We start from the raw sequence: 13,152 nt of genomic DNA, 5'->3' as shown, positions 1-13,152 counted from the left end.
TTCTTTCACTCAGTAATATGCATCTAAGTTTCTTACATGCCTATTCATGGTTTGATAATTCATTTCGTTTTAGCACTGAATAAAATTCCACTATACCACTGTGGGTGTACCACAGTTTATTCATTCACCTACTGAAGGGCATTTTGTTTGCTTTCAAATTTTTGCAATTATGAATAGAACTACAGTGAACATCAATGTTCAGGTATTTCTGTCAAAAGAAATTTTCAATTCCTTGAGTAAATACCAAAGAGTGCCAAATTTTTGGATCATTTGATAAGAATACGTTTAGTTTTGTAAGACACTGCTAAACTGTCTTCCAAAGAGGTTGAATCATTTTGCATTTCCACCAATAAGGTATGAAAGTTCCTATTGCTCCTCATCCTCAGCAGCATTTGCTATAGACAGCATTTTAGATTTTGATGATTCTAATAGGTACATTAGAATCTTACTTAATTTTCAGTTGCCTAATGGCATGTTATGTTGAGCATATTTTTATATGCTTGCTTGACATCTGCATACCTTCTTTCTTCTTTGTGTCTTTCCCTGTCTTTTAATCCATCATTTAATCAAATTGCTTATTTTCTTATTGTTGAGCTTTAAGAGTGTATTTTATATTCTGAATAACAAAACTTCTACAGGTGTGTCTTTTGCAAATATTTTTTTCCCAGTCCATGGCTTATATTTTCACTCTCTTGATAGTGTCTTTTACAGAGCAGAAATTCTTGATTTCAATGAAGTCAAGCTTATTAATTTTTTCTTTTGTTGATCATATCTTAGGTTATATACAAACAGATATTGCCATACTCAAAGTCACCTAGATTTTCTTCTGTTATCTTCTAAGAATTGTGTGGTATAGGGGTCTAAGAATTGTGTAGATTTAGAGCTATTATCAATTTTGAGTTAATTTTTGTGAAAACTATAAGATCTGTGTCCAGATGAATTTTTTGCATGTGCATGTCCAGTATTGTTCCAGTCCCAGTTGTTGAAGAGACTGTCTTTATCGTACTACCTTTGTTCCTTTGTCAGTGATCAGGTGGTATATTTATGTGAATCTGTTTCTGGGTTCTTCATTCTGTTCTACTGATCAATCTGTCTATTTTTTCACCATTACTGTACTGTTTTGATTACTGTATCCCCAGAGTAAGTCTTGAAGTAGTAGTGTCAGTCCTCTGACTTTGTTCTCCTCCTTTGATATTGACTTGGTTCATCTGGGTCTTATGCCTTTCCATATAAACTTTAGAATATCCCTAAAATATCTTGTGAGAATTTTATTTGGTTCATGTTGAATCAATAGATAAATTTGAGGAGAACTAGATCTTGACAATGTTTAGTCTTCTTATCCATTAATTTGCCCTATAACTTCATTTTTCTGATGGATCAAAGAAAGTTGTTGATTTTTCAGTTTTTTGGCTTTATACTTGCTGTTAGAATAATGTGAGGACTTCTAAGCTCCTTACATTTGGAACAGAAAACAGAAACTCTTGGTAGTACTTTATTTTTTTTTTATTTTTTATTTTTTATTTTTATTTATTTATGATAGTCACACAGAGAGAGAGAGAGAGGCAGAGACATAGGCAGAAGGAGAAGCAGGCTCCATGCACCGGGAGCCCGACGTGGGATTCGATCCCGGGTCTCCAGGATCGCGCCCTGGGCCAAAGGCAGGCACCAAACCGCTGCACCACCCAGGGATCCCCTCTTGGTAGTACTTTAAAAGGCTAATGTGTTTATTTCTAAACAAAAAAATGAAAATTCAAAATGGCAAAACATTACAGAAATACCTCCAAGTTATTGTGGGTTTGGTTCCAGACCACTGCAATAAAGCAAATATCACATAAAAGTGACTCAGATGAATTTTTGGTTTCCCAGTGCATATACAAATTAAGCTAACACTATCCTATAATCTAGTAAGTGAGCAATAATATTATGTCTAAAATACAACGTACATACCTTAATTTAAAAATCACTCTAATGCTAAAAAAAATGCTAACCATCCTCTGAACTATAAGAGAATTAATCACCGATCACAGATAACTGGAACATATACAATAATAGTGAAATAGTTTGAAATATTGTGAGAATTATCAAAATGTGACACAAGACACAAAGTGAGGAAATACTGATCAAAAATTGGTATGAGTAGACTTGCTTGATGCAGGGCTGCCACAAAACTTCATTGTAAAAAATTTCAATTTGTTAAAAAAGCAAAAACAACAATCAATATCTTTATTGTGAAGAATAATAAAACAAGAGCACAGTAAAAACAAGTATAGCTGTTTTATCAACTTTGCCAAACACATTTTTCCAGAACAAATTAAGGTTGAGAGGACCAGTCAAAGTGTGGTAAAAAACCATAGGCTGTTATTACAGGACCTATAGGAATTAGTTATAAAGAATCTATCTTCTCTGTGAATTTTTTAATTTAATCAATTCTAGCAGCTGTGGTAATCAATGGGTAAACTTTAAATGATGATCTAATTACTTTCAAATACTTTCAGGTAAACCAAAATAAATTTTATGTTGAAAACATGATATATCAGTGAAAAACAAAACAAAACAAAAAAAAAAACCCCAAAAACCTCTCTAGAAGAAGTCATTTAGGTGAAAGTGTCTTACTTTTCCTTTTGTTTTTGTTTCTGCTCTTACCAAACAAGATGCCATCATGAATCCTCTTAAGGCCTGAATTAATAGAAAATTAATACTGAAGTCTCCTGAATACACATTTTATGAGGCAGTTTCATAAAGCATACATCAACATGATATTGAAAGCTATGTAAATTCCTAGGGCAGTGCTTTTCAGATTCATAGACTTTAACTTATATATTATCTATCACAGAATTTCTAGAAGAATTAGCATCCAATTATTACAGGAATTTTGTACTAGATATGTCTTTAAAGGTCACTTATTCTACTCTGTTAGCTTCTCAGTAAAATAATCGAGACAGATGTAAGTAAAAGTTGTTTTCAAAGAACTCTAGAATATTCAAAGGAGATTCTCCAATTTTCTTCAGTACCACATACCAGATCTTGACAATCCTTACTGGTAAGGAAGTTTACCAAATACCTAAACTAAATCATTACTATGATATTAATGCAATTATTTTGTGTACTTCCATGGACATGGGACTGCTATCCTTGTAAGAATATTTGACAACAAAGAGAACTTTAATGTTCTTATTATTTTTAGGTTCGTTCATTAAATTGCTGAGGTAAGTGCTTTGAGGTGTCATGTTATCTTTGACTCAAATCTGGACTCTCCCACTTTTCTGCTAATGGAACCATGAAAAAGTGATCTAGTATTTCAGAGCCTCAATATCCTCACCTGTAAAATGGGAATAGTAATTCCAAAGTTAGCAGATTGCTGTGAGGACGTAAGAAACATATGTAAACTGCTGAGATGGTGTCTAGTATGTAGCAAGCACTCCTAAATGCAGTCACTTCTGTGGTTGCACTTAAAATATTATTTGATTAACCATTCATCCATTGAAATATGGCAAATATATATTATGTACCTTCAATATTATAGTCACTCTATTAACTAGTATTGCTCTGTGCTGCTGAATTAGGTTAAGTTAACATAATCTATTATTTATTTTGTAAAAACTTGTTCCTGGTCCTATAACAATGTCTACTCTACCCCTTAAGAGTATGCCAATTTATGTTCACAAGTTTATTTTCTTTTATTGCCTTAATTCAGAATTAGAGGTTCTTTCTCAACTTAAAGAAAGAACCTCCCTTCTTTTACACTAACTGCATTGTGTCAGTTTATCTTGTTGGGGAAAATGCATGCTTTGAACTTGGGTTGGCTTGGTTTCCAGTCTTCACTTATTTACCCAGAAACTTGGATTATTATGCAACCTCCCTAAGACAATTTCCTCAGCTTTTGCATAGTGCCAATTTCAGCGAATGGCTATGAGAAGTAAATACGTAAGGTAATATTACCTGGCTTAGGGCCTGGTGCCTAGTTGGCTCTCAGTATATGATAGTTATTCTTATTCAATGAAATAACTTAAAAGCAGTCACAAATTTTAATCTGAATGTGTCATTTCTTCTATATTTTAAATTTTTCATTAGAGTCTTATTTTGACAGTTCTCGTAACTTTTTAAAATCATTTTTGTTAAAGAAATTGCCTATTAGAAGAGCAGCATACTACATGATCTTAGTATTCTATTCTTTGTCAGATGAAGACCTTGTGAAAAACAGTTGAGAAAAATTTTAAATGGAAATCAGGTGTTAAAAGTTTAATTAGAAAAATTCATCCCTTATCCATGGGCTAATGTAGACTATGGCAAGCTGTTTAATTGTTGATTCTAGGGCTATTTTTACATTGTCAATATTCTATTTAGTAATCTTGGGGGAAATAGCATCAAAAGCAGACAAAGAAAAATGTTTCACTTTCCTGCAGCTGATTCCCGTGATTGCCTGACGTTTAGTTACATTTGGGCATCTGTCTCAGGAACTCCCATTGTCTGGAACCATATGCAAACTGAAGTGTGCATTGGGGTATAGACATGAGGACAGAATTTACACTTGGATATGCCATTCGACAGCAGCGGGAGAAGCTGGACAAGCCTGGGATACTTCATACAGTTCATTTAATGAACTGTTACTTTATTATTTTGTAAAGCTTCTGTAATGCACATTTATGATATAAAAAGTGCCTTGCATACTGCTTCATCGGAAGGGGACCTCATTTAGATTAACCTGTGACTTCAACAGCAGGTGGTAGAATGAACCAACTGCTTCAATTACTGCTTTTGCGCATGACTTTCATGTGTTGCTAAGATTATCAGAGGAACCTGATTACATCCCCTTAGACACTATTGTTGGCACGATGATTAAGCTGTTATTTTTTTTTTTTTTAAGACTGGGAACCTAAAAAGCTTTTTGGCATGAGGCAAAAGCACTGTGTATAGAGATCAGTAAGATAGTGTGTATCATTGCCCTGTAGCTTATCTCCACATATACAGCTCCCTGGTGGATCCCTATGATAAACATTATTGGAACAATTAGCTGCTGCTGACACAGAATCCAGACACAATAGCCATGGCCAGCAGCACAGAGCCAAAAATTATGGAGCCAAAAACCATAAAAAGCAACACCAAGCTAGTCTCCCCATTCAACTGCTGTCATAAAACCCTCCCAGTGCTATGTTTGCATAGCTGGCTTCACCGATATGGCACTGTTAACACAAAAGAAGAAGCTGCAGCACTTGTCTTTGTTTAGCTGAAATTACAAGTCATTGAATTAGTATGTCATCTTTATTGTGCTGTCATGCAGCGGAGGTGAGGAAGGCTCCGTAATGGATGGGAGAGTTTGATGGCCTGAAAGACAGGCTCACAGATGGTTGTCGATATAAAACAGTTTTTCCCTCCTTTAAAAAAAAAAGAGAAGAAAGGAAGGGGGGAAAAGCAAAAAGCCTGTTTGGAATGGATCTTTGGTGATTTGTGTGCAATACCAAGCAATATTCATACCAGTCTCATAGGCAAGATCTCTGGTGGCCTAGAGGATATGACTAGGGACATAAAGGCAGATCTTCCTGAGGAATGCAGTGTGATTTAAATAAAAGTGATGCCATGTTTTAGCTTCTTAGAAAGCTGCTAGTTATTGTTGGGGGGAAGTTTATCTCATAATATTTCTAAACAATTGTAAATGATTACGTAATGTGAATGGGAAGAGCTAACGGCATTATAGGAAAATATAAAGAGTGAGAATTTTAATCATTCTTATTAAAAGATATTTAAAGTTCTGTACTTGTATGGTTAAATATATTTTGTGAGGGATATTTTACTGTCTAATAATGAGAGAGAGTTTGGGCCGAATGTGGCTTAAAATATCTTTAATTTTAGTAATTTCTTACTTTTTCTCTGTGTTTTAGTTTTATTTGCAACACATCATTTGACAGTTATGCTATATATACCTACTTAACATCAGTGAAATTACAAACCAAATTTCAACTTTAAAGGACAGAACATTCTGTCCCTTTTGACACAGTTATTAAAAAGTTTGACCCAGTCTAAAAGGCACTGTTCTGAATCTAATTCTTTCACAGAGAAAGTGCTCTTCACCAGTATTTCATTTCATGTGGGACTATAATCTGCCAAACATTCAGGGCAATGTTTTAATTAAGGAGCAAGCTAGTTACACCTAAGAGTGTATAGAATTTTTAATGTACTGGCAATTATTTGGGGGTCAAGTTTGTCTTTTATTTTTTTCTCTTGTGGACAAGAAGAAAAAGAGACTAATTAAAGATCTTATTTTCTGTGATAATATTGAGACAGATGTATGGCCATATATAAAAACTTCTAATGGGGGGCAAGGCACCTGGATAGCTCAATCAGTTAAATGTCTGACTCTTGATTTCAGCTCAAGTCATGATCTCAGGGTCATGAGATCAAACCCCACCTCAAGCTCTTTTCTCAGTGCAGAGTCTCCCTAAGATTTTCTCTCTCCCTTTTCCTCCACCCCTCCCTGCCCAAAATAAATACATACATAAAATCTTTTTTAAAAATCTAATGAGAATAATATAAAGGTGAACATACATTTTAAAAATATACTTAATCACATGTAAGAAAACTCTAAGAGCTAAAAATAAAGAATTGCTTAATGGCAGATATTAGATCTGTTCATGAATGTACATATTTCTCTTGAAATGTGAAAAAAAGCTTTCTGAATATGTCTAAAATAGTATTTTCATCTTCCAAAAGAGCTGTATAAAGGAGAAATAAGGAATTAAATGCCTACGTAGGGCTCTAAATTTATGTCTATTCAGCAACATTATTACATTTATTGACTTCTATTTAATGCTTATTTTATCTTTATTTGAAGATTCTGATGCTGACTCTTGCTGTTTGTTATAAAAAGCACCCTTTCTGTAAAATATTATTTGTATGTATGTATTTTTATGTGAGTTGGAGGTATGGGAAAAGATTATGGACTTTACAATTAATCAGATTTGGATTTGAATCTAGTCTTTGCCACTTCTTGGCTGTATTAGCTTGAACAGATTATATAAACTCTTAGCATCTTACTTTTTCATTTGTAGATATGAGTGAGGATGAATGAGCAGTGAGTATGGATGAAGGCAGCAAGAATCAGTGACTTGGGCAGCAGGTGACCAGGCCAAAGCTTGGAAATGAGTATTCATGGCTGCAAAGTTAAAGGTGCAACTCACTGACCTAGGGTCCAAATGTTACCAGGGTAAGGGTTAGGACTAACAGACTCAGAATCTAGAACAGGAACAAGACATGGAGGTTTGGGCACAGAAAAGTACAAGGTCAAAGCAGAACCAATGGAATGACAGCTTGATGTTACCTATCAAATCTAATGAGAAAATCTATCCAATTAGGGCTCATTCCAGAGCTCAGAGACTGGATTGAGGATTAGGAAGTCCCAGCTCTTGGTAGAGGTGACTCTTATAGGACAAAACAAAGCAAATCATTAGAGTTACAATTATTTACAACTTAATATGACTGAATTAGGGCAAGTGAAGATATTGAAAAAAGTGAGGGAAGAAAGAAAAAGCATGAGGTCTAAACAATTAATTGAAGAACTAAGATTTCTCCCTTATAAAGGAAAAGATTAAGGAAAGGGATTAGAATAATCAGGGATGAGGTGTTCAATCTTGTATTGCTAAAGCCACCTTTTTTGTTAGCCAAATAGGAAAGTCCTTCCTGACAACCACTAAAAACTCTAGACCTTCCCACTTCAGGCCCTCTATACCAAGGACTTTTGGTTCAGATATAGTGGCTAAAACAGACAGTTTCCTGTGTGGTGTGAGATTTTTAGGCTTCCTATTATTCCCTCTATTGTTCAAACATTTCCATCTGCTCTATAATCTCTCAAATTCTTCTATGAAGTATGTAAAAACTTTTAATCAACAATTAGGCATACATAGCAACCCAAATGTCCATCAATAGATGAATAGTTAAAGAAGATGTGGTGTATACACACACACACACACACACACACACAGGAATATTACTCAGCGATGATAAAAAAAAAGAATGAAAGTTGGTCATTTATCACAGATCTATGGATGGACCTAGAAGATATTATGCTAAGTAAAATAAATCAGACATAGAAGGACAAATACTATATGATTTCACTTATATGTGGAATCTAAAACACAAGACACATGAACAAGTAAAAAACCAACAGACATTAAATACAGAGAACAAACTGGTGGTTGACAGAGGAAAGGTGGGGGGTGAAATAAGTGAAGAGGGTTAAGAAGTATAACTTTCCAGTGATAAAATAAGTAAATTACAGAGATGAAAATACAGCACAGAGAATATAGTCAATAATATTGTAATAACATTGTATGGTGGCAGTTGGTAGCTACACTCACCGTGGTCGAGTATGAGTGTATATATCGGGTAACATATAAAATTGTCAAATCAATATGTTGTACGTGTGAAACTAATACATTATATGTCAATTATACTTCGATAATAATAAAGAAATAAGGCATGCATAAAACCTGAGAAATAAAAAATGACTACAAAGAAAATCATTTCTTATTTTTCATGGTTTACAAATCTGGTGAGACAATATATATGAAAGGCATGGGATTGGAAGATGCCAATGTACATGATAAAAATTATTAACATCTCATTTAATCTGCACAAAAGAGGGAATGAGGATTAGAAGTTAGTGACAAGTTGACTTGAATTTGCATAAAGACGTGAACCAATGACAAAGATCAGACCACCACCTGTGAATTGGTATTGAGCCAAGGAAGATTGTATCAAAAGCAAAGGGCATCTGAGACAGAAGTGAGAAAGAGGTAAGATGCCGGGAGGAGGCCCAGAAAAACGAAGACAAATTAGTTTTCAGCTGCAACCATAGCAAAAAGACCAAATTACCTGGTGTTTATAGGTGTCCAATGCATTTTATTTTGTAGCTTTTTTCTCTCTGCTTTGATTTCATCCTTCCCATAAATTTTTAATTCGTTTCCTGGATGAAGACAAGAATAAAGCCAATGAACAACAACAACAAAAAAGGCATACCTATTCATTATATTCAAAGGGGAATATTTTTAATGTCACACATACACATATTTATATTCTGCTGTTCTAGAGCTATCCTAGACTAGTGTTCCAATGTTTAGGTCAGAGGGTCATGTATTTTGTAACATAAGCTGATTTCAGTTGAAACATCTTTTTTTCTTACAGCCTGCAACTTGTTCTTTTCGAATAAATGTCACTTACCATGTTTAAACTGCCTTTTGGTTCTCTGTTCTTCCCCTTTTTTTCTGGGCTCTGTATTTTGCTTAAACTGTGTGATTAAATGAGAATTGGATGATAATTTGAAATGATCACAATGTTACAACCTTGTCAAAATCAACCAGAATATATTTAGCAATTATTTTAATAAGCAATACTACATAAGTAATTTCATCATTTCTTATTGTTATTTTTATTCATCAAATGTATAAACAGTAACTGAAGACATCCTAGCCTGATGTAAAATTGAATTCAGGTTTTCTAGCTTGATTTGTGTATATGTTGCCATGATTCTACCTCTTTCTTTTTTTTCATCTCCATATTTCTCTCCCTCCGGATATTGTTGCCTCCTTTGGTTTCATTCCTATGCAGATAAATGCTTACAAATCTAGCCCAGAGAATTCTGTCTCCAGCCTCACTTTTATCATTGAATATTGGATTAATAATAGTCACATAAAGCTCAGATTTTCTCTAAATCATAACTCACTAATTTTTCTCATTCCCTCTGTGTAAGCTGTGACACTACAATTGTCCTAAAAGATAATATACTGGAACAGAAAGTTACTGAAAACTTACTTTTTAATTGAGAAATATACTAGCATTGTCACTTCACACTTATCTACTCAGATTCTTTGCTAGTGTCTCACAATCATTATGTTCAAAACACCTCCTCTATCATGTCCCCCAAACCAGCACATCCTTCTACTTTAAACCATCAGTCACAGGTCTTCAGAGTTCCAAGATTTTTTTTTTAAGATTTTATTTATTTATTCATAGAGATGCAGAGAGAGAGAGAGAAGTAGCAGAGACAAAGGCAGAGGGAGAAGCAGGCTACATGCGGAGAGCCCGACGCGGGACTCGATCCAGGGTCTCTAGGATCACGCCCTGGGCTGCAGGCAGTGCTAAACCGCTGCGCCACTGGGGCTGCCCCAGAGTTCCTATTTATACCTCTTTCTTCAGTCACTTGCCACATTCAATAGAATCTAGCTTTGCAATATCAGTACCTTATCCCCACTGTTTTTTTCTCACACTGTTAATCTCCTGAGTGGGGCCTTCAAAAAAATTTTTTTTTAATTTGATTTATTTATTCTAGAGAAAGAGAAAGAGGACAGGGATAGGGAGAGAGAGAATCTCAAGAAGACTCACGCTGAGCACAGGGCCTACATGGGGCTTGTTCTCAGGACCCTGAGACCATGACCTGAGTCAAAATCAAAAGTCAGAGGCTTGATCGCCAGAACCATCCAGGTGCTCCACTGAATGGTGCTTTCAGACTTCTTGCCACCCCACCAAAAATTAGCCTTTTGAGGAGTCTCCCACCTTTCATCTCTCATCCTCTTAAACCTCTTAAAAAAAAAGATTTTAGTTTTATTCATGAGAAACACAGAGAGAGGCAGAGAAAGAAGCAGAGACAGGAGAAGCAGGCTCCATGCAAAAAGCCCGATATGGGACTTGATCCCTGGACTTCAGGATCACGCCCTGAGCCAAAGGCAGACACTCAACTGCTGAGCCACCCAGGCATCCCCATCCTCCTAAACCTCTTATCTCTGTCTTTCCAAAGCTTCCAAAGACTCCTTTCTCCTAATATTCAGGGCACGTTCATAGCTTGGCACCTGTGATCTTCTATGCCATGGCCAGTTTTATCTCCTGCAGATTCCTTGAACAGAGCCTCTATTTCACAGCCTATGCACTTTTCCTGAAATCATCCTCGCCCACTAAAATCCACTTCAAATGCAATCTCCTCTTCCAATTCTCCCAGCCCAGTGGCATCTTTTCTCCTGTGAACTTTACCCCCTTGCATTTTCCAATGGTTCAATGCCCTGATTATATTACAGATACTTGGAGATGATCTGATCCCTTGTTTTCCCATCACCATTGCCCCCATTCAAGCTCTTTCTGGGCCAGATGTGGCCTAATTATCTTTACATTTCCAGAATATATCATTGCAGTTCCTATACCCAATACTCAATAGTAATTATTATTTTTGAAAGGAAACAGCTACTTGAAGTTTTTGTCTCCTTGCTGTTTATCAAAGCATATGCTTCCCCTAGTAAAGTATAGAATTATATGGAATTCCAAGGATCCCAGTCAGCTGAGTTAAATTGTAGCTTGTGTATCTTTCTGAGGCAATGAAATAAGCGAAACCTTATAATCCTGGCCTGAGAGTTGGGACTTGCATTCTGTATGCTCTTCTTCAGATTCACATTTTGGAACCTGAGATTGCCTTTGTGAGAATAGTGTAAAATGGCAGTGTTAATAAACTTCCCAATTAATAGGTGAGTTTTCAAGAACTACCCACTCTGGTATAATTCTTGAATTATAATGGTAGTCTTACTTTTTACATTGAGAAGAATTGGAAAAATAGTTAATGGCTTTGACCTCAAGGAAATCTGAGTTTTGTATAACGGTTCTTTAATCAAGGGCAAAGGGCACAAGGAGTAACTCTCTACATGGAAGTGATACTCACAAATACCTTCGTTTATCAGGCTGTGATCCAACCTTCCAGATTCGCCAGAGTGGAGGGAGGGGCAAGGGTATTTACAGCACTGCAAAGGCCTTATTCACCCCCTGACTTCACGCTCAGCTAAACTTGGAAATGCAATTGGTTTATTTTGTATAAATAAGCAAGAATGCTGGAAGAAACTAAATATCTTCATAAAACAAAACATTATGATACCAGAAACCCTTAGGAATAGCACTAATGCTTTTAAATGAAGGTTTTATTTGTCTCAGAGCTGCAAAAAGGAGTCACTAATGAGATGTCATTTAAATTCTAACACCTGTTTAATGGCACTTTTTTCTCTATCCCCAAAGAGTAACTGTTTATGAATGTTTGCAGTTTTCCAAGTGTATCTACAAGAATTGTTTTTTCATAAACAATGTGATGCCTTTTTCCTCATATGCTACAGTCACATTACGACATATGATGAAAATTGTTGGTTGTGGCATTTTCGTATTACATAGGTTTCAAAGATGGTGTTATTTCATACACTGAAACTTTAAATTTTATAATTCGCATGGTAAATATTTTATCAGAAACTTCATGTTTTTCAGATTTATGAGTATATACTGTACAAGAAAAATAAAATCTTTGGTTGCATTCTTCACCTAAATTTAAATAACATGTGAAAAGACATTGCTGAAAAATGTTTGCCCCTATATTCTCTGTTATGAAAAGAAAATATATTTATGAATAAACATACATGCACATAGATATCTAAGAGTTACAAAGAAAAAATGTTTGTTGATTTTTCTTTCTCAGGCGATAAATAACTGAAAAAGTCAGAAATGAAACTGCACCATTTCTTTTGTGATTTTGTTTTTCTTGTGTAAACATAAGAAACAATTTCTTATTCATGAAAGAGATCCACAATAACTGCATTACCATTTTTTCCTATGATTTCTCTAGACCTCGCTAGTGAGGAGCAACAGATACTATATGGATGAATATGTGAGAAAGCATTTACTATTGGAAATATTTAGGATTTCCTAATCTCATTTGGTATCTTTAGGATCTGTCTCATTTGGTATTTATAGCATTTTGTATAGGTTACTTTCATGTTTCACCTCCTTTACTAAAACTGCTTTTACTTTAGCAAAATAAATGACTTATAAGTTTATTTTAAACAAATTATTTCTATCTTGAGAAATTCAAGTATAATTAATTTCTTTGGAGTAGCAGAAACTTCAGGCCACAGATTTTTACCAAGATGACTGTATGAACTCTCAAAAATGCTGGCTTCTCAAGAAGCTTCAGGGAACTCTTCTTTTAAGGGACATATGTCTTTGAACTGATGTGAGCCATAGTTTTGCCGTTATCATGCTGTAAGTATGACGAAACAATCATTTGTGTCAGGAAACAGGAACTGGTCTTGGGGAAAGGCGAGACCAGGGCCTGTGGACCAAACCTTCCTCAGAACTCTTTGGGAT

General features: G+C 35.2%; 1 long non-coding RNA gene across 2 annotated transcripts in view; it reads left to right on the top strand.

The window, feature by feature from the left end:
- The window catches only part of LOC144317095 (uncharacterized), a 288,856-nt gene that overhangs the window by 68,328 nt on the left and 207,376 nt on the right, over nucleotides 1-13,152 (top strand). The window lies entirely within an intron of this gene.

This window comes from Canis aureus, chromosome 7, assembly GCF_053574225.1.
Source record: "Canis aureus isolate CA01 chromosome 7, VMU_Caureus_v.1.0, whole genome shotgun sequence".
In the NCBI taxonomy this organism is placed as follows: Eukaryota; Metazoa; Chordata; class Mammalia; order Carnivora; family Canidae; genus Canis; species Canis aureus.
Note: the sequence above shows the minus strand (reverse complement) of the source record. Positions and strands in the feature narration are given on the sequence as shown.